The sequence below is a fragment of the Pongo abelii genome, chromosome 15 (assembly GCF_028885655.2).
Source record: "Pongo abelii isolate AG06213 chromosome 15, NHGRI_mPonAbe1-v2.0_pri, whole genome shotgun sequence".
Classification (NCBI taxonomy): Eukaryota; Metazoa; Chordata; class Mammalia; order Primates; family Hominidae; genus Pongo; species Pongo abelii.
The window spans coordinates 59,824,683-59,846,610 of NC_072000.2; the positions used below are offsets into that span (position 1 = coordinate 59,824,683).

General features: G+C 41.9%; 1 long non-coding RNA gene across 1 annotated transcript; it reads right to left on the reverse strand.

The window, feature by feature from the left end:
• Positions 1–1,076: 1,076 nt before the first annotated feature.
• Positions 1,077–16,542, reverse strand: LOC100940097 (uncharacterized). Its single transcript, XR_002911262.3, has 3 exons — positions 16,471–16,542; positions 13,268–13,356; positions 1,077–2,926 (listed from the first exon to the last, which is right to left on the reverse strand). It is a non-coding gene; the product is annotated as an uncharacterized LOC100940097 (long non-coding RNA).
• Positions 16,543–21,928: the final 5,386 nt, after the last annotated feature.

Sequence of the window (21,928 nt, forward strand, 5' to 3'; positions counted from 1 at the left end):
AAGCCAAAGATTTCAGTTCGATTCTGAATGAAAGAAAAATTTATCCTAGCCCTCTCCACGAATGTGTGCCTAATGAGTTAGAAACAAAAACCCATAAAGTTTTCCTGTCACTGTGAGGCTTGATTCACCTGTTTATTCAGGCTTTTCCTGGAGTTGGGGTGACTGATAGGTTGCGTGTGATGGAAGGGCCTCCTGGAGACCCATGAATGACATCTGGGCCACTGTGTTTTAGGATGGTGTTCATTAGGTCAGAGCTGTGGACAGGAAGGAATGTTTTCATTACAAGGCTTGGTGCAGCTTCACGAGAAAAGGAATCTAGGGAAAGCTTCCAACACCCAAATTATGCTGCAGGCACAGGACCAATGGTGGCACTCTCTCTCTTCCACTCCCTCCTGCCTGACCCTCCCCTGTCAGCACTGTCTCAATTTAGTTATAAGCAAGACGAAGCAGAAGTTCTCCCTTACCACCTCCCTCCACGTCATTATACAAGCACCTTCCAGAAAGAACACAAGGGCTAACTCTGAGAATTCCAGGGTAATCCGCTTCGTGACCTGTAGTGGAAGGAATTTGGGCCTTGTGCCAACAAGCTGATGCCACGAAGGTTAACTAGTATTAAAAACAGGGTGGAGAACCCCATCAATAAATAAGAGGAAGTAAGATTTGGGACTGCTTCTGCAGCCTGATTAAATAGGGAGTTTTATCAGGGGAAATTCTGCACCCATATAGGGGCTCACCCTGGGTCCTCAGTGCTCACACTGCCCTCTCCTCCTGCTCTCTCCTGCCATGTGCCTCTCTCCTGGGAACAGTCCCCCCAGTATTGTCCAAAAAGCTCACACCTCCATGGTCTATTCTGGATAAATGCAATCAGTGAGGAATGTTTCTCTGTGAAATGGGACCTGAGGCTTGAGGTCCTTAGGTTTGGCATGAAAGGAGACAGGGGAGGTGGGACAGCCCCAGGGAGTCTCTCCCTGCCTGCTCCAGGCCCTCGGCTGGGCACATTATGCAGGCTGACTTGATGTATACTCCCTGTGATCCTGTAAAGTACAAATGATTATATTCCAGATGATGAAACATGGTCTTAGAGAGGTTAAGTTTATTTATTTTGCTCCTTGCTGTTCTCGAAAGATTTGAGGTATTTAACAAAAGTGCTTATGATTCAAAAGGAAAACAATACAAGCTTGATGGGGAGAGGGAAGATAAAGGCAATGCTTGGAAGGCATGATAAGCTACCCAGAAATGTACACCATGCTGGGCTGGTCAAGTGGTCAGAGGTGGCCATATATTTGGCTCGGGGTTTCCTAGAAGCCAAAACAGAAGGAACACAATTTATATTTAGAAAAGTGAAGCAACTGACACAGGAAGTAGAGTAGCCAGGATTTGAACCCAGGTTTTTCCGATGCCAAAGCTCATTCATTCCCTCATTTGTTTGTAAGGTGGGACTTGTGTTGTGGTCTTCAATGGAGGCTGAGGTCCAAGTCACAAGAAGTCCAAGGCACAAGAAGCTCAACTGCAAGTCCTGCCACACAGTGATGACAGCCACCAATGTGCTGTCAAGATTTGGATCAAACACACCATGCCAAGCTCATCAAGAAGCAGCTAGATGGGGTCTGCCCCCTACGCATTCCCCTCCCAGTGGCCCCTCCCTAGCCCATATGGGTCCTCCTAGCTCCCAGGCCATGTGTGGTGACGGGCTGACATCTCGTCAAGGGATAGGGGGTGCTTTCCCTTCTTGGATGCCACATGTAAAGACTGGGGAACCATATGAAGGGAAACTAGTTGGCTGGAGGTTTGCTGAGCTGTAGAACCCACAGGCTCACCCTATGCTGTCACCAAAATTTAGCATGATGAGAGAGCTTTGGACAGGTCAACCTGGGCCCCTGGAGGGCGAGGGAACATGGATGTAAAGACTGGTGCCCACACAGGCCTATGGAGTTCTGAAGGCACAGGCCCCCTGGAGTCGTTGGTACCAGTCAGACTTGATGGGATTGTGGGGCAGTGTCTCTGGGAAGAGGAGAGGGCAGCTCCAACCCTATCACATTCTCCATAGCCCTTGGAGGGCAGGAAAAGTATCTCAGAAGGTTGTCTTCTTCTTGGCTCATTCTTAGAGTTACCAGGGCAGGTAAAAACAAAAACCAGAACCCCAAAATCCTTTAAGGTAGAAACTTTGAACAAATTTTTGAAATCTATTAAGTCCTTAGTTTGTTCATCTATGAAATGGGCATAGGACCCTCTCTTCCACCCCCCTAAATTTTGTGAGGCGTCACTGAAACTGGTATAGTGTGTGTCTCATGGGCCTGACTCACATAGGTCACTTGAAACATGGTTGTGGAATCTGGTTTCATGTTATCTTTGTTTTTGTCGTCTTCTTTTTTTTTTTTTTTTTGAGTGTGTTCTGTTCTGAGGAATCCCCAGGATATACTGTTCTTGTGAATTGTAGTCCTGTCTTCTTACTTGTATTGCATTAAAATCTTCTGGAGAATTTTAAAAACACAGATTCCTGAGCCCACTCAAGTTGTTTCTGTCTCCATCTGCCAGAGGGGAACACTAGAATCAGAAGGTTAAAACTCCCCAGGTGATTCTGTAGTGAAGTATGAGTACTTCTGCCTCGGGCTATGCTTGGAAATCCTGAGTGGAGTGTAGGTATTATCTACCCCTTGCTCAAATAGCACTCCTCTGCTTCTATAAAATGTGTGAAATTCCCACGAGGCTTTCACCTTGGCCTGAAAAGCAAAGTTATTTAAAAAGAGTGCAGAGAGCCATTGTTAACTACTAATATTCCAGCTCTGATGGCTTATTGGATCAGCTCATCAACCTCAGATGTCCCTGAAGGAGCAGGGCTTCTAGATAGATGCCCTTTGATGAGCGAGTGGGTGAGAATTATTCCAAGCCATAGAATCTTGCTTGGGCAGCCAGTGAGAGGTGGTACCTTGAAGAGGGAAGAAAGGGAAATAGAAAAGGAAGCCAGTCTCTCTCATTTAATTAGCCTTTGTATCATGAATATTTTTTTCACTTTTTATTTAGAAATAATTTCATTCTGTAAAGTAAGTAGATTAAAAACATTTCTGGCATATAAAGTTATAAAAATAGTGCAAGGACTTATATATGTTGCTCAGCTTCTTCAAATATTAACCTCTCAGAAAACAATTCTATGATCAAAACCAGAAAACTAACATTGATAGGAAAGAAATTTACAATGAGAATTACAAACCATTGCTCAAAGAAATCAGAGATGATTCAAAGGGAAAAACATCCCATGCTCATGGATAGGAAGAGTCAATATTAAAGTGGCCATACTTCCCAAAGCAATTTACAGATTCAATGCTATTCCTATCAAACTGCTAGTGACATTCTTCACAGAACTAGTAAGAAAACTATTTTAAAATTCATATGGAACCAAAAAACTCGAATAGCCTAGGCAATCCTAAGCAAAAAAACAAAGCTGGAGACATCACATTACCCAACTTCAAACTATACTACAGGGCTACAGTAACCAAAACAGCATGATACTGGTACCAAAACAGATACATAGACCAATTGAACAGAACAGAGAGCCCAGAAATAATACCACACATCTATGATCATCTGATCTTTGACAAAGCTGACAAAAACAAGCAATGGGGAAAAGGCTATCTATTCAATAAATGGTGCAAGGATAACTGGCTAGCCATATGTAGAAGATCAAAACTGGATCCCTTCCTTACACCATATAAAAAATCTACTCAAGATGAATTAAATACTTAAATGTAAAACCACAAACTATAAAAATCCTGGAAGTCGACCTAAGCAATACCATCCTGGACATAGGAATGGACAAAGATTTCATGACGACATCAAAAGCAAAAATTGACAAATGGGATCTAATTAAACTTAAGAGCTGCACAGCGAAGGAAACTATCAACAGAGTAAACAGCCTACAGAATGGGAGAAAATGTTTGCAAATTACGTATCTGACAAAGGTCTAATATCCAGAAACTGTAAGGAACTTAAAAACAAATTTACAAGAGAAAAACAACCCCCTTAAAAAGTGGGCAAAGGACAAGAACAGATACTTTTCCAAAGAAGACACATATGCAGCCAACAAGCATATGAAAAAACTCAATATCACTGATCATTAGAAAAATGCAAATCAAAATCAAAAAGAGATACCATCTCACACCAATCAGAATGGTTACGAAAAAGTTAACAGATGCTGGCAAAGTTGCAGAGAAAAGGGAACACTTAGACACTTGGCAGGAGTGTAAATTAGTTCAACCATTGTGGAAAGCAGTATGATGATTCCTCAAAAAGCTAAAAACAGAACTACCATTTGACCCAGCAATCCCATTACTGGGTATATACCCAGAGAAATATAAATCTTTCCACCATAAAGACATGTGCATGCATATGTTCACTGCAGCACTATTCACAATAGCAAAGACATGGAATCAGCATAAATGCCCATCAGTGACAGATTGGGTAAAGAAAATAGGGTACATATACACCATACAATACTACGCAGCCAGGAAAAATGAGGTCATGTCTTTTGCAGGAATATGGATGGAGCTGGAGGCCATTGTCCTTAGCAAACTAATGCAGGAACAGTAAACCAAATACTGTGTGTTGTCACTTATAAGTGGGAGCTAAATGAGAACTTATGAACACAAAGAAGGGAACAACAGACACTGGGCTCTACTTAAGGTTGGAGAGGAGCAAAAAAAATAACTGTTGGATAGTAGGCTTAGTACAAAGGTGATGAAATAATCTGTACAACAAACATCTGTGATATGAGTTTACCTATATAACAAACGTGCACATGTACCCCCGAACCTAAAATAAAAGTAAAAAACCCAGCTTAGTGATCAAAACCAGAAAATTAACATTAACGTGAAACAAATTACAGATTAATTCTGTGGAATTGAATTAAAATTTGATTTCAAATTAAATCATTCAAATTTCTTCAGTTATCCCACAAATGTCCTTTTTTCTGGTCCAGGATCCCATATTACATTTAGTTGCCATATTTTTTTCCTGGCATCCTTTAACCTGGAACAGTCCCTCTGTTTTTTTTTATGACTGATGCTTTCGAAGAGTACTAACTGGCTGTTTTGTAGGATGAATGCTAGTTTGGGTTTGTCTGATGTCTCCTCTTGATTCAATTTAGGTTATTCATTTTTGGCAGGAATACCGCAAGAGATGATGTTGTTCCCTACTAAGGGCATTACAGGAGGTGGCACAAGATTAAATGTTTGCCTTTTTAGAAGAACATCTTAGAAGGGCATATACTTATTTTTACAATGAATATACAGTTTTTAGCAATAATGAAAAACAGGTGAAGCTGCACCCCGAACCTGCTCTATAAGCTCTGCTTCTCTGCCCTCCTGCACCACATCTTAACCTTAGCGCTCGGCCTTTCTTTCCACATGCTTCCTTCACGAAGCGTGTCTGCCTAGAATGTAAGGACTCCTCTTAGAGGGGAGAAGTACTTTGGGAAAGATTTGCACAATTGCTCATGAAAAGAAGCCCAAAGAGTAATAAAAATGTAGTGACTGCCTCTAGTTAAGCACTTTTTTTTTTTTTTGGAAAGAAAATTGGATATAATAAAAGTTGAATGTGGTTGAAGAAACAAAGACGTTTATGCATCTGTGTGTGTGCAAGATTTGCCAATAAGGGAAAAACTTAAACAAACTGCAGAAAATATAGTTGTTAGTACAAAATTAGCTCATGTTTCAAGTGGGTAGGAGTGAAATACTTCAAAATAGTGTAGAAAGAGAGGAGCTGAATGGAACTGTCAATAAGAAAGTAAGAGCCAGGACATTTTTGCCTGCCCTGCACAGTTAGAGGTCACATAATTTTAGGATAAACTTTGCCAGAGTGATAGCATCCAGAATGTGCTTGTGTTGCATGGATGGATCGTTTGCCTCGCTTGGGTCCTTTAGGAATAGATTAAAAGCTTTATCATAGGAAAAGTATTAAAAGCACCAATGACAAACTTCAATTTTATAATTATTCATCCATTTGATGATGTTGGCCGAGGTCAAGAAAAAAATAACCAGAGAATAAGAGGGCCTTATTTTTAGAATTTAATGCCAATGACCTTATTTTTGGAGAAAATCATATTGTACTCAACTTAAAAGAGGAAAACAAAAGAGAAAAGGACAAAATACACAGAAAAAAGAAAATACACAGAAAAACATTTCCTGGATCAAACACTTAAACATTTTGGCATCCTTTAAGATCTCTTTTTATCCATACACCCACGGAGAGGTTTGCCATCTTATAATGAGACTGCACATGCTGGTTTCTATCCGGTTCTCTTTTTAGTCGTCCTCTTTTTCTGCTTAAAAGTAACAACTGCTTATTGTAAAGAAAAAAAATCAAACATTTTAGATCATATGTTTCATCCAAACATATGATGCAGAATATGAAAATCTCCCCTAGTGATAAACATTTAAATAGTTTGATGTATTTTACTTGATTTTCTCCATATTGTCTTGGAGCTTAGTTTTTTCACATAATGTATCTTAGGCCTAACACCTTTCTAATGGACATAGAGGGAGTCAGTTGACGTTTTTGGCATTCGAAGTTTCTTTTCTTTGGAATATGGTGGTATGAAATGTGCATTGATCATCCACCTGCCTCTTAGGAGTTTCTCTTTTCTTATTCTATATTTTGGGAGCATCTGTCTCCATTTGCTACCTCATCTCTGTTCAAAATTCTCCTGCATTGACTTCACGACACTGCTTCCCATCCCGCCACCCTCTTCTTCCTCCCTGCTCTCCTCAAACCAAGGGCTCATTGCCGTTTCCTGATCCCTTGTCCAGTGTCCAGCCTGGTTTCTCATCTTGTTTCTCACACATGGCTCTTTCTCCCCTAACTCTGGCTTGGATCCCCCCGCCCCACGGGTCTTCTTCCAGGGTGACTGCGTACATTCTACAGCTTCAGCTCTTAAGTGGGACCCCAACTGGGAATCTGTATTCATTTCCTAAGGCTGCTGTAACAGAGTACCACAAACTGGGAGGCTCACAACAACAGAAATGTTTTCTCCACAGTTCTGAATGCTAAAAGTCTGAAATCAAGGTGTTGGCCGGCTATGGTCCCTCTGAGGGCTCTAGGGGAAGATCTTTCCTTGCCTAAAATTCTAGCTTCTGCTGGTTGCCTGCGATTCTTGGCACTCTGGTTTGTAGATGCATCACTCTGTTGACAAAAAGAGTCAAACTCTGTAAAATGGTAGAAGAGATGTATTCTGAGCCAAATATAAGAGACAAATGGCTCATAACACAGCCCTCAGGAGATCCTGAGAACACGTGTCCAAGGTGGTCAAGGTACAGCTTGGTTTTATACGTTTTAGGGAGACATGAGACATCAAATACACGTAAGATGTACATTGGTTTTGTCCAGAAAGCGGGCACAACTGGAAGCTTCTAGGTCATAGGTGGATTCAAAGATTTTCTGATTGATGATTGGTTGAAAGAGTTAAGTTATTGTGTAAAGACTTAGGAATGTCTGGGTTAAGATGATGGGTTGCGAGACCAAGGTTTTATCATGCAAGTAAGTCCACCAGGTAGCAGGCTTCAGGGAGACTAGATTGTAAATGCTTCTTATCAGATGTATAAGTCTGATAAGTCCATTTCCAAGTAAGATCACATTCTGAGGTGCCAGCTACACATCCATTTTGGGGGGACCTTATTCAACCCAGTACACTGCTGTAGGTTATATTACCACTTTCCTTTTAGACATTTTGTTTGTTTGTTTGTTTTTTGAGACGGAGTCTCACTCTGTTGCCCAGGCTGGAGTGCAGTGGCGTGATCTTGGCTCACTGCAAGCTCCGCCTCCTGGGTTCACGCCATTCTCCTGCCTCAGCCTCCTGAGTAGCTGGGACTACGGGTGCCCACCACCATGACTGGTTAATTAAATTTTTTTTTGTATTTTTAGTAGAGACGGGGTTTCACTGTGTTAGCCAAGATGGTCTCGATCTCCTGACCTCATGATCCTCCCTCCTCGGCCTCCCAAAGTGTTAAGATTACAGGCTTTAAGACATTTCTTTGTTCATGTTCCACAGATGTTTTCAACTCAATATTTCAAATAATAACCTTATTTTCACACCAATCCTCTAAGCAGAACCTGCTCCTTCTGAAGGGACTAATGGAGTCACTTTCCTTTCAGTAACAGGCTGGGGATCTTGGCATTTTTATTTCTTTTCATCTCAACAATCACTTGCCAGGCTCTCTGACTCCTCCATCAGCTATTTTCACATCCAGCCCTTCCTTTAACCATCACAGCCACTGTCCTTGTGTAGAGCTTTGACTCTGATGCCTGGAGAGGCCAGAGAACAAATGTAATGATGAAAAGGGGGTGTGACACAGTAGGGAGGGACACGGACTCTGGTGGGCTGAGAAGCTGGCCTCCTCTGGAAGTATTCAAATCTAATTCCACCTCCTCCTCCTCCAAAACTCTGTTGGAGCTCTCAGTCTTCCTGTGTGCAACCCAGGTTCCACTCCTTGTTGTCTCCAGCCTGGGTTAAAGTGATCATTTCTTTCTTTTTTCTTTTCTTTTTTTTTTTTTTTAAGACAGAGTCTTGCTCTGTCACCTACGCTGGAGTGCAATGGCGCAATCTCAGCTCACTGCAACCTCCGCCTCCCTGGTTCAAGCAATTCTCCTGCCTCAGCCTCCTGAGTAGCTGGGACTACAGGCGCGTGCTTCCACGCCTGGCTAATTTTTTGTATTTGTTTTTAGTAGAGACGGGGTTTCACCGTGTTAGCTAGGATGGTCTCGATCTCCTGACCTCATGATCCACCCGCCTCAGTCTCCCAAAGTGCTGGGATTACAGGTGTGAGCCACCGCGCCCAGCCTAAACTGATCATTTCTTAAATACATTACCCATGGTAGCCCCAGTCCATCCATGACAGAGACTTTCCTGAAATACAGATTGGAAGCTGCTATTTTCTCTATCAAATTATACCAGGGCTTTCCATTCTCTATGCTGGTGACTGGCTTCCAGTATGCAGACACACACATTAGGCAGTGTGCAAGAGGTGGACAGGAGGGAAATTTTGGAACTATGTATATTCTGATGTTAAAAAAGATGGAGGCTGGATGCAGTGACTCACACCTGCAGTCCCAGCACTTTGGGAGGCTGAGGCAGAAGGGTCGTTTGAGCTCAGGAGTTCCAGACCAGCCTGGGCAACATAGCGAGACCTCATCTCTACTAAAGATAAAAGAAATCAGCTGGGCATGGTGGCCTATGCCTGTAGTCCCAGCTACTTTGCAGGCTGAGGGGAGAGGATTGCTTGAGCCCAGAAGGTCAGGCCTGCAGTGAGCTATTGCACTGCAGCTTAGGTGACAGAGCACAGCCTGCAGAGGAGCCAAAGCTTCACCAAAGTGCAAAGAGGGTGCCAGTGGAATTCATCCTAATGCTGCAAAGGACATGAGCCCAGGGACAAGCTTTTAGTATCTAGTTTTAACTAAACTCTAGTAAAATGGACAAGGGACTTAAAAATTGCTTCAAGGACTGAAGAGGATACTAGTGTTGAAGTACAAACAAACAAGAAGTTATGTCTGGTTCAAGCCCTTGGTCAGCTGCTTTATGAAGTGACAGCAATGACAATCTATGCAAGCAGTTGGCTAAACAAATTCAAAGTTGTCAAGAAGACTGTTTGAAATGCAAATGTTAAATAAAAGTTTTGCTAAGTAAATGTACATTGTGCTTTGAGGATGTGCCTCTGCCAGTATGAGGCCATTGAAATCAGCAAGGCATTTAAACTTAAAATCCTCCTTTTAAGTTAATGTATATTTTTATCCTTCATAAGATAGTATGACACATTAGTGAATCAGATATATAATTTCTAAGTAAATGAACACAAATACCTATATTAGGGTTATGTGTTTAGAGATTTTTTAAATAAATGGAGTGTGTGATCACAAGTTTGGAAAACAGTCGTCTACAGAGTCAGGTTCATGCTCCTTAGCACTGCATGTCAGGCTGGTAGTCACAGCGCCTAACCTTCTTTTTAACCTTGCCTCCACTCTATCTCTATCCATGGGCGAAATCTACGGCTTATGTGTCCTGCTATGGTTTGACTGTATCCCCCAAAAAGTGCGTGTTGGAAACTAAACTGCCGATGCAGCGGTGCTGGGTGGTGTGGCTTAATTGGCTTAATGAGATGTGATTTGACCATGAGGGCAGAGTGAATGTGGTGAATGCCATTGCCACAGTTTGGCTCCTTTTCCTGATAACTTCTACCATGTTTTGAGGCAGAAAGAAAGCCCCTGCCAGAGGGCAGCCGCTTGTTCTTGGACTTCCCAGCCTCTAGCATTGTGAGAAATAAATTTCTGTTCATTATAAATTACCCAGTCTGTGGTAGTCTGCTATAACAGCACGAAACAGACTAAAGCCAATTTGCACACTTGGTTCCTTGGCTTCGGTTGTTTTCTCTGCCTGTCAAAGCTCCAGTCTCCTCCTCTTGTAACCTTTCTCTCCTCTCCAAGGTGGGATCAAACGCCACCTCCCCTGAGTCTGTCCTTATTCTCAGTCACTCTTTCATTCCTGTCTGCCCTTGCTCACGTGGTCTCTCACACCTCTGTTCAGCTTCTACGCTTGGGCAGGTGCTGCTGGCTTGTGTGTGTGTGTGTGTGTATGTGTGTGTATGTGCATGTGTGCTGACCTCGTGCTGGGTGACTGGAAGCTCCCTGAGGAGGCGCCTGACTATTCCTCATTCTTTGTCACCCCTCCTCTTCCCTTCTCTACTCCAACAAGGCACTTATCCATTCAATGCATTTTTTACAGAATTGACCTTTTTTTTTTTTTTTTTTTTTTTACATGTTCTCATATTAATGACCTTTTATACTTGAGCACAGTCTACATTTCCTGTACAAAGAATGAGGATCATTAGTAATCGAGGAAATGATAAAATCCAGCCATTCTGACACTGTTCCTTATCTAGGATCTCTCGCTTTCTCCCCAAAGCTGCTTATTAGGGAAGTTTTTACAGTGATAGAACATGGCGAAAGAGCAGAGGACAAATCTCAGAAGGACAATGAGATAAAAATGGAAGATTTTCCGTCTGGTTCTTTTGTTACAAAAGCCTTGTTTTTAAAACAAATTTATCTACCTGCCAATAGCAGAAGTCACTTCTTGGCTAGAAAAGCATTTTCTTTTCCTTTTTCAGTTCTCTAAAACTTATGTTATATCCATTTTTAGGCAAAACAAAAACTTTTTTTTTTTAAATAACCTGGGTATGAATAAGTTATAAATGTTAAATGCAAAAGAAGGGAGCTTTTATAGTCAGTATTACCTATGTTGGTACTAACCTCAGAAAGGGCTACTGAAGGGAGCTGAATGTGGCAAGATGCTGCCAGTTCTGTGACTTTCTTGTTTGCCTGCTGCATTACTTTGGAGAGCTGCCTAGAATGACCTTTATTGTTTATGGTTGAGCTGCACATGTAACAGTGAAGAGAAATCTAACATAGTTGACTCCATCTTGCTTCTAACCTCACAAGCTAACTGCCTTTTCTCATTTCTGCATGCAGGCCAAGATAACTATGGTAGAAATTTAGTTTATAGTTTAATTTAAAGCAAAGGTGATAACAGTCCCTTCCCAAAACTAACCCCTGAGGAGATAAGGAGGGTATACACACTAATAACCATGTTACGTTAAAAATGTACAGGAGCCTTGTGACCTGACCAAGGACAAGATGTTTTGCAACCCTTTGGACTCCTGCTGATGCCCAGATGTCTGCGGTCACTTGTCACTGCCTGACCTCAACCCCTAACCTCCTCCTTGTTTCCCTTTCCCCAATATAAAAACAAGCTTGAGATTCATGCCTTTATTTTTATTTTTTCAAGACGGAGTCTTGCTCTGTTGCCCAGGCTGGAGTGCAGTGGCACGATCTCAGCTCACTACAACCTCCACCTCCTAGGTTAAGCAATTCTCTTGCCTCAGCCTCCTGAGTAGCTGGGATTGCAGGCATGTGCCACCATGCCCAGCTAATTTTTGTATTTTTAGTAGAGATGGGGTTTTACCATGTTGACCAGGCTGCTCTCAAACTCCTGACCTCATGATCCACCCACCTTGGGCTCCCAAAGTGCTGGGTTTACAGGCGTGAGCCACTGTGTCTTGCCGAGATTCATGCCTTTAAAGATGGTTCTTTACAACACTAGTCTGCCATCTTCTTGGTTTGTTGGCCATTGAAATAGTCATTTTGCTTGCCCCAACACCTTGTCTCTTGACTTACTAGCTATTGTGCAGTGAGTGGTATGAGTTTTGGACTTGACAACACACATACAAACCAAACAAAAAAGTAATTTTCAATTATAAATATCTTATAGTGTGTTTAAGCAAGTATAAGAATAAGCGTGTTTTGTAAGAATGATAAAAAGATAATATCTAGTTTTGGCCAAGTGGTGGGGCAAAGCGCTTCTTGTCTCCTGTTGGCAGGAGTTTGAATTGGTATAATTTTTCTGAAAGAAAATTTGGAAAAATTCTTTAAACACTAAAAGTGCATATTTTTTGATGTAACAATGCCATTTCTAGCAATGTATTCTAAAGATATAATTACAGTTTTGAACAGAGGTTTAGCTATAAGGATGTTCATTGTAGCATTGTTTATAATAACAATGAAAATTAGAAATGACTTACATGTCCAATAATAGAATATTGGTAAAATAAATTATAGTTTTTCTGTACAACAGAATAATAAGCAGCCAGTACAAACTGAGTTGTAGCAGAATTTTTAATGATACAATATATTGTTAAGTCAATTAAGCAGGCCATAAATAGTACATTCAGCCTGATTGTAATTTGTTACAAAAAAACAAGTGTGTGCAACTTTGATTTTCCAGCTTATTCTAGCAACAAGAGGCTACACTTGTTTTTTAGTATTCATATCCTGTGGTTCTATTCCACATCTAGTTTGATTGCACGATATTCTTTCTTCTAGAAGATTCCCCTTCTCTGTATTTCATTACCTCAGCCTGGAGCTTCATTTCTTTGCAGGACACCTCTTGTTCCCTTAATATCTCTCTTCATGAAGCTTTGCAGAAACATGGACAATGGGTTAATTCTCCAACTGCAGGTTAGACTGAGCTGTGATGTATAATGCAACTTTGCTGAGTGCTTGGGTATAGTATATGGAAATTGCAAACAAAAAAGAAAAACTTAAAATTGATTATGAGATACATTTACTCCTAGAAAACTTAAGCTTGTGTCAGTTTCATCCACTGTGTCCTGTACTGGCTCTTTCTTTCCTTTTCATCCAGCCCATGGCCATTTTGCAAGGACTAGCTTATTACCTCTTGCCAGAGTGTCCTTCAGCTTTTCTCTTCCCAGGAGTCCTTGCCACCAATCTCTCTGAGACCCCAAAGAGGGAAAAACAGCTTTCCTAAAAGGACACATAATTTGTAGAAATTAATTCCACCACATGAAGGATAGTTACATTCACATTAATTGTGCTGAGTGATTTAACCTAGTGTGTGAAACCTCCCCATTTCAGAATGGGAGTTCAGAAAAGGCCATGAAAGAGATCTTTTTCTCGCCACACCTCTTACTCCCCCAAACAGAAGGACAACCTGACTCAAAAAGAAATATCAACTATCATTCTGGAATGCAAAACTTCTTGTGATAATAAAGGAAAATACTATATCGTTCCCCTATGCTTTCGCTTTTTACCAATAGTGTTAATAACAACAAAAAAGAAATTCAGTGTCAACTAGAACATTTATTCTACCTATATATGGGTGTAGAAAACCCTTGAGATGTGCCCTAAAATATAAGCAATAATGACCTCTAGGTGAAGAGTTTATTAGTTATCTATTCCTGTGTAAGAAATTATCCTAGAATTTAGCAGCTTAACACAACAAACATTTATTATTTCACAGTTTGTGTGGGGCAGGAATGTGAGTGTGGCTTAGTTGTCTTGGGGCCTCTCACAAGGCTGCAGTCAAGGTGGTCAAGACCCTTGATCTGGGTCTTAGCTCAAGGCTCAACTGGGAAAGGCTGTCCTTCTACACTTCGGTGGCTCAGGTACTGGCTGTTGGCTATGGGCAAGAGATGTTAGTTCCTTGCCATGTGAGCCTCTCAATAAGGCTACTTCCAACATGGCAGCAAGTTCTGTGTGTGTATGTGAGAGAGAAAGTGGTGGGAAGAGAGAGGGAAAGGTCATAGGCTTTTTAGTAGTCTAATGTGTTGGGGGTCCACAAAACTCACCCCTCTGGCTTTGATGATTCAGTAGGAGGACTCACAGGACTCAGCACATAGTCATACTCATGGCTGTGATTTATTACCAAGAAAAGATTAAGCAAAATCAGCAAAGGAAAAAGGTGCATGAGGTAAACACCAGAGGGAACCAGGCACAAGCTTCCAAGTCCTCTGACAGTGCAGTCACAAAGGACAAACTTCATTCCCCTAGCAGTGAGCTGAAACATGTATGAGATATTTGCCACTAGACAACCTCATGGAAGACCCAATTCCCAGGGTTTTTATTGTGGGTTAGTCACATTGACACCTGATGTCTAGCACATACCCATATTCTAGATTTCCAGAAGGAAGGCTGATGTTCAACATAGCTATTATTGGCACAAACAGCTTAGGCAGAAAGTGAGTCGTTCTTATCAGGGCATGGGGGGAACCCTTTCTCATGAAATGCAAAGGCCAGTCTTGTAAGCAGGACTGTCTAAGGAGAACAGTCTCAGGCCTGCTATGTTAACTCTTTTCTGCGCACCTGATCTTAGAAATGACACCCATTGCTTTTTGTGTATTGTGTTCATTAGAAGTGAGTCATAGGTCCAGCCCCAGGCAAGAGGAGGAGCTTACAGAAGGACATAAATGCTAGGAAAGAAGTGTCACTGGGGGCTGTCTTAGTGACTATCCACTACACGGGGTGATTTTACTTTTTCTTATTTGTATTTTCTGTTTTTCTCTCTAATGATACGTAGTACTTTTATAGTAAGAAGCCATAAAACCATAATTATGTATACAACTTTGGTGGAAGAAAATTGGGCTTCCTGTTGGTACCATCTACACACATAGGTGTGGATTTTTATGGTGTAATAATTCTCGATGGTGTTAGAGATTGTGAAGTTACCTATGAGGAAACATTGGAATGTTTCTAGTTATAAGGATAAGTGCTGGATTTAAAAAAAATTTGGTGTTTTTAACAGCAGCAGCAGTGGTAGAGGAGCTGAAGTTGACAATAATTTGCGAAATGGCAGGATGTGGAGGCTAAGGGAAACTCACCAGGCTCCAAGAAGCCTCAGACCAAGGCAAATATTGTACCTTGAGATGTTTGTCAAGAAACCCTGCAGGTCATTGTTTAATGTATGTCAATGTGGGGATAGCTGCAGGGACAGAATGAGGAGGTGTGTAGAGGGTGGAGGATGGAGCAGGGCACTTCTACCCTGGGCTGTGTGTAGGGGGCGAGTGGCAGGGTAGCAATTTCACTGCTGGTCTGAAGGGAAAGATGAGATCTGGGAGAGAAGGATGAGGTACCTCTTCCCTCTCTGCTTTTCAGCTCAGAATTTCAGAGAGGAAGGGACTCTGGCCTGGGAGAGGAAGATGAACCTATCACATAATGACTGAGAGCTGTTGCCTGCTGGTCTAGTGTTCATGGTAGCAAAGATGCCCACTAAACTTCAGAGGTAGACAATGGCACAGGGACTCAGGAGTACCCCTGCTGTCAGGCATCAGAATCATGGACACTTTATGAGAGAGAGGCTGGGGGCAGGGGAGGAGAAGAGCAATGCATTCAGAAGGTCACCTCTATCATCCACAACACCCCACACTTGCTTCATCTTTCTCCCTCACAGTCATTAAAACCTTCTAATGGCTATTATTATTTTATTATGTTTGTTTTTTGTCTTTTCTCTCCACCTTAGTATAAGCTCTATGAGGACAGGGATTTTGTCTGTTTTGTGTCTGTTGTATAAAGAGGCACTCAACAAAAATTATAAAATTGAATTAAAAAACACATATGCTAGTACTTCACATTCATTGCCTTGCTCTGTTGCTTATTGGTATTTAAATAAAACTGCATGTGTTTGCCTTTTAACTTTGTGAATTCATCTGTAGAGCTCCACGAACTTTAAAACAGATTTGTCAATATTATAAGTAAAATAAGCTAGACACAAAAGGCCACATATTATATGATTCCATTTATATGAGATGTCCAGAATACACCAATTCATAGAGATAGAAAGTAGACTAGTGGTTGCCAGGGGCTGCTAATGGGTATGGGTTTCTTTTCTGGGATAATAAAAATGTTCTAGAATTAGATAGTGATAATGGTTGCACCACTCTGTAACTATACTAAAACCCACTGTAGGAGAGAAAAGCAATATACTTTCTTCATCTATTGCAAGGTTCATGACTGACACTCCTATAATAAAAGACAGATTAACAAGAGAAAAGGGTAACACATTTGTATTAGTTCTCATGCTGCTAATAAAGATATACCCAAGACTGGGTAATTTATAAAGAAAAAGAGGTCTAATGGACTCACAGTTCCACATGGCTGTGGAGGCCTCACAATCATGACAGAAGGTGAAGGAGGAGCACTGTCATATCTTACATGGCAGCAGGCAAGAGAGCTTGTGCGGGGGAACTGCCCTTTATAAAACCATCAGATCTCATGAGACTTATTCACTATCAGGAGAACAGCATGGGAAAAACTCGCCCCATGATTCAGTTCCTTTCCATTCAGTCCCTCCCCTGACATGAGATTATGGAAGCTACAATTCAAGATGAGATTTGGGTGGGAACACAGCCAAACCATATCAGCATTTATTCAACCAAAGTTTTATGGGACATGAAAGACTTCAGAAATGAAGAACCCAAGACACAGGGAAAAGTGTCTATTTTTGTGCTTAGGTTTGATGAAGAATGGATAGTCATGTAGAAGTATAATTGGTCAAAAAGAAGGTGTGGCCTAATGGTAATAAACTGAGGGGAACATAGCAAGGCCTGTTTGTTCTTTCCTCTGGGCATAGCGCAGGACACCTGTTACATGTGGGTCTTATGACCTACTTTCAGGGAAAGCAGGTCAAAGAATTCTCTTTTGGCCAGCTGTCACACAGAAAGGAAGGAGAAGGTCTGAAAATGGCCTTCTTGTTTCTGTGGTTTTCCTGATTTCCGAGGCATCATATTTTGCAGTAACATGTCCTGAATCCTGATGCCACTGAATTGTATACTTTAAAAGGATGAATTTTGTGGTATGTGAATTATATCTCCATAAGATTGTTACTAATGACCCACAGATTTGTCATTAATTTCCCATGAGGTAAAGGTGGTTGTTTCTTTCCACAGATAAAATCTAATAATATCTTTCTGCAGATATATCAGGTAGCTTGTTGGCCACCTGATTTTTAACTCCTTACCATCAGGTGACATTAGGCAAGTTACTGGCTTGACTCCTGGGGCCTTATTACTCTCCTTTGAATAATTAGCACACTAATGCCTACAACTAAGGGTCACGTGGGAGGTCAAATGCATTGGCCCATGCGTGAAGCCTACCACTGAGCTTAACAGATGGACAATGAGCTCAGTCCCCATCCTTTCCTCCTGCTACCTTAGAAGACCTGTAAAGCGCGTGGGCTAGTGGCAAAGCAAGTTATTAGAATCTGATCACTGAAGTAGGATCCATTTCCTGGCATCTGAAATAACACATCACCTCTTGAAGCCTGTTTTTCTGCAGCAGTTCGGCATGCTTATGTTCATTAGTTGTCACAGAAAGTCCTTGTCTCTTGCTCTTCCTTCTCATAATATCCAGAGCACAGGCTCTACGACTATTGAGTGCAGACAGACTCCTCCACGGCTTCCTGTTGGCCGGATGGCTCTGCAGCCTTTCCCTCACACAAAGCGGTGCACTGGCAGATGCTTCACAGTCAGTTCTCTGAGGGATATATATATTCCTGATTTGTAGCATGCGCCAATTTTCATGGTGTAAATATTCCCACCATGGCTGATTTCAAGCTACCGATGTGATATTACTGAACACAGAGTTGGGAGGAGATGGGCACAGCCAGCTCTCTCAAGATGTGCAAATGGTGCCCCAGCATACCGCTGCCTTTGTGGGATAATTAAACCATCACTGCTTAGCAGAGCTTGTAGGCAGCTACTAGACACAACTGCTTAGAAAGAAAGGGGTTTCCTCACATGAATTTTCACAGCATGAAACTTCTGCTGGGGCTTCTGACTTCTGAGAGCTCAGCATGTAACACACAAAATTATGAGCTTGAAGCTAGGGTTGAAAATCTGCACAGGGATTTAGAGTAGAGGTGAAGAGGTGGTTAAGATCCCACAGTAAGCCTGTTTTGGAGCTATATGTATGTATTTTTACCATATGTGCACTAGTATTGGAGACAGCACGTTCAGATTATTCAGAAAGCATCAGACGTTATGACTTGCACCCTGGAAGAACTGAGTTTATGCATATTTGACAAGGTTAGAATCACATAACTAAGGTCTAAGGATTACAGGATGCGTGATAAAGAGGAAGGCAAAGGTGTTTGGTAAGTTGGCAGCCTCATACACAGAAGCTATGTAAACCCAAACTAAGGAAGCCTCCAGTCCTCTGGTGGGCTGGCCCATCCCCTTTGGGGTGGCAGGTTAAAGATGGAATGAGTTTCTGAGAGCAAAAACAAATATTGATTGAGGTGATTATGGAAATGATTTTGAATGCTGAGGCTGTTTAGAGACTGTAGGATGGAACGTGGAGGTGGACGTGTGCTATTGTTTGCTGTGAGAATAATCTGGTTAAGGACAGTGGCTTGGTTAGAGCAACATACATTCTATAACAAACCCCAGTGATTTCATACAAACACTGTATTTCTCACATAACAGTCAAATGCAGGAGTTTCTTGTTTGGCTGGAAGTGAGGCAGCTCTACTTCAGGTAATCATTCAGAGATCCAGGTTGACAGTGCTGTCTTCAACATATGACTTTCAATATTTCCCTGTCAACAATACCAGCCAGCAAATAGGGAGCAGCAAGGAAGGAGAGAAGGCATACCTACTTCTAAAAAGTATTTAAATAATTATTTATTTATTTTTAGAGACAGAGTCTCGCTTTGTTGCCCAGGCTGGAGCGCAATGGTGCAATCATGGCTCACTGTAGTCTTGAATTCCTGGGCTCAAGTGATCCTTTTGCCTTAGCCTCCTGAGTAGCCAGGGCAACAGGTGTGTACCACCTAGCTGGACTCATTTTTTATTTTATGTTTTGTAGAGATTGGGTCTCCCTATGTTGCTGAGGCTGGTTTCAAACTCCTGGCTTCAAGCAATCCTCCCATCTCAGCCTCCCACAGCACTGGGTGTCACCACGCCTGGCCTCATATCTACGTTTTAACCACATCTGTTCCATTCACATTTCTCTATGGGCTCCCTTTTGCAACAGGAGCAATTCTTGAACTGAGTGAGCATTAATTGAAGACCCTCTGCCTTTATGACAAGTTCTGTGACTTTTCAGTCACTGAGTAGACTCTGGCTGGGCAGCTGCTTCCCAAGAAAAGACCTGCATTACAGAGGGGAACAAAATCTTTGGTGGGCAGTAAGCTCTGTCTGCCATATATAGGAGAAAAATGTGCTCAAAATGGTGCTAACCAAGAGTTTTCTTTTGTTAGGACTATCTGTACTTAAACAAGCTGGACAAGTTAGCATTTTATCTCATATGTTTCCTTTCAGGGGAAACTTTACGTTAGTCAAGACAGTGTGGTTCTACATTAAACTGATAGGGCATGGTGAATTGCCCTGGATCTCTCCCCAGAAGGGCGGTTCTTGAGGGTGTGGCCTTTCAGCACTGGGGGAGCTATTAACTGAAGGCCCCCTGCCCTTCCTTCCATAATAACTCCTCTGATTCTTAGTTCCTGAGGCTTTTGTTAAATCCTCTAATTTACTAACTCACTGCCCTTGGGATTTTAATTGAAACCAGCATGAGTAACATGCTCTGGCAATTACTGGGGCAAATAAACTATTGTCCTTTACCCCCAACTAAAGCCACTTGCTAAGGATTCAAACCTATTCTATTTCTTTTCTTGCCCAGAGATTTCTAGATTTATTTCCTCAGATTCAAGCCTGGAAGACAATGAACAGTAGATTAACATATTGAAAACTGATGTTTTGGGCAGAGAAAATATCTGTTCCTCAGTGTTTTGCATATGTGGGGGCACAGTGATCCACTTCATTTGTTCTCCTCATACAGAAAAGCAGACAGTTAATTTAGCTTATGGCAATCAGTGCAGATGTCAGGCAAGTGACCAGGCAAGACCGTGGTGCTGATTGCAACAAAGAATGGGAGAGAAGAGCCCGGCCATAGCTTTGAAACTGCCTTTGCAAAATTATGATAGTGAGAGAAATCTGACATGGCTCATTCCATCTTGTTTCTAGCCTTACAGGGTGGTTGTCTTTGCTCATTCCTGGGTGTGGGCCAAGCTGACTTTGGGAGAAATTTATAGTTTAAATGATAATAGCCCTTCCCTAAAACTAAACTGTTCTTGTAAAACCAATGAAAGGGCCACCAAGGTAGGGGGATGAGAAGGGCTAGATTTACCAGCAATTATTGTGCAGCTTGTAAGATTTGCAACTTCCCCAATTACTCTTGCAGATAACATCACTATTGTAGAAACTAGGACTAGCCTTTTGAGATGTCTTTTCAGGTTTTTGCATTTGTAACAATGGGATGGCCCCACCTGGACCTGCCGACCAGTCCTGTGGCCCCCACCCGGGAACTGACTCAGCCACAATAGGACAGCTTCAGTTCTTATGAGTTCCTCTCTGACCCAGCCAATCAGCATGCCCCCTACCCTAGCCCCTTGTACACCAAATTATCTTTGAAAAAAACCCTAACCTATGAGCATTTGGGGAGATTGATTTGAGTAATAACCGTCGTCTCATATCAATTGAACTCTTTCTCTACTGCAATGCCATGGTCTTGGTAAGTTGATTTTGTTTGTGCAGCAGGCAGGAAGAACACCTCAGGTGGTTGTAGCTTGCTTAGGTGAGCACCGTGCAGAGGAGCATGAGTCATCAGCTATCCCCAAGATATTCACAGCTCTGTTCAAATGTGAAGACTGGCAACTTCATACTTTTCTTTTGATGATGTTCCAAAAGCCATTTGGTGGGCTTTAATATTTGTGCCTAAGATAGTCATTCAGCTGAAACCTCCTTTGTAAAGATTGTAATAGTGAGAAAATTAAGACAGTGAAAGAGATCTGACCTAACTGACTCCATCTTGCCTTTAAACTCCAAGCTGCCTTTGTTTATTCCTTGGGTAGGCCAAGCTAACTTTGGAAGGAATTTAGTTTATAGTTTAACTTTGAAACAAAGATGATAACAGACTCTCCGCAAACAAACTCTCTCCTTGCTTGGTGTATTAGTTCGTTTTCACAGTGCTATAAAGATACTACCTGAGACTGGGTAATTTATAAAGGAAAGCAGTTTAATTGACTCACAGTTCTGCATGGCTGGAGAGGCCTCAGGAAACCTACAATCATGGCAAAAGGGAAAAGCAGGCACGTCTTACATGGCGGCAGGTGAGAGAGTGAAAAACCCAGGGGAAACTGCAATTTATAAAACCACGAGATCTTGTGAGAACTCCTTGTCATGAGAACACCACAGAGGAAACCACCCCCATGATCCAATTACCTCCCACCAGGTCTCTCCCTCAACACCTGGGGATTACAATTCAGATGAGATTTGGGTGGGGACTCAAAGCCTAACCATATCACTTGGGGACCAGGTTGCCTTTGTAAAACCAAAAATTAGTGACAAGATTAGAGATTATGGTTCAGGAGTCATGTAGCTACAGGCCACAAGATCACTAATCACCCCAGTTGCTCCTAGAGATGACATCACTATCGAAAAGACTGGTGTTTGAGATATTTTTCAGACTCTATATTTTGATGGATCAGCTGGTGCCACCCACACCAGTAAACTGGCTCATCTCATCTCATGATCCTCACCTGGGAA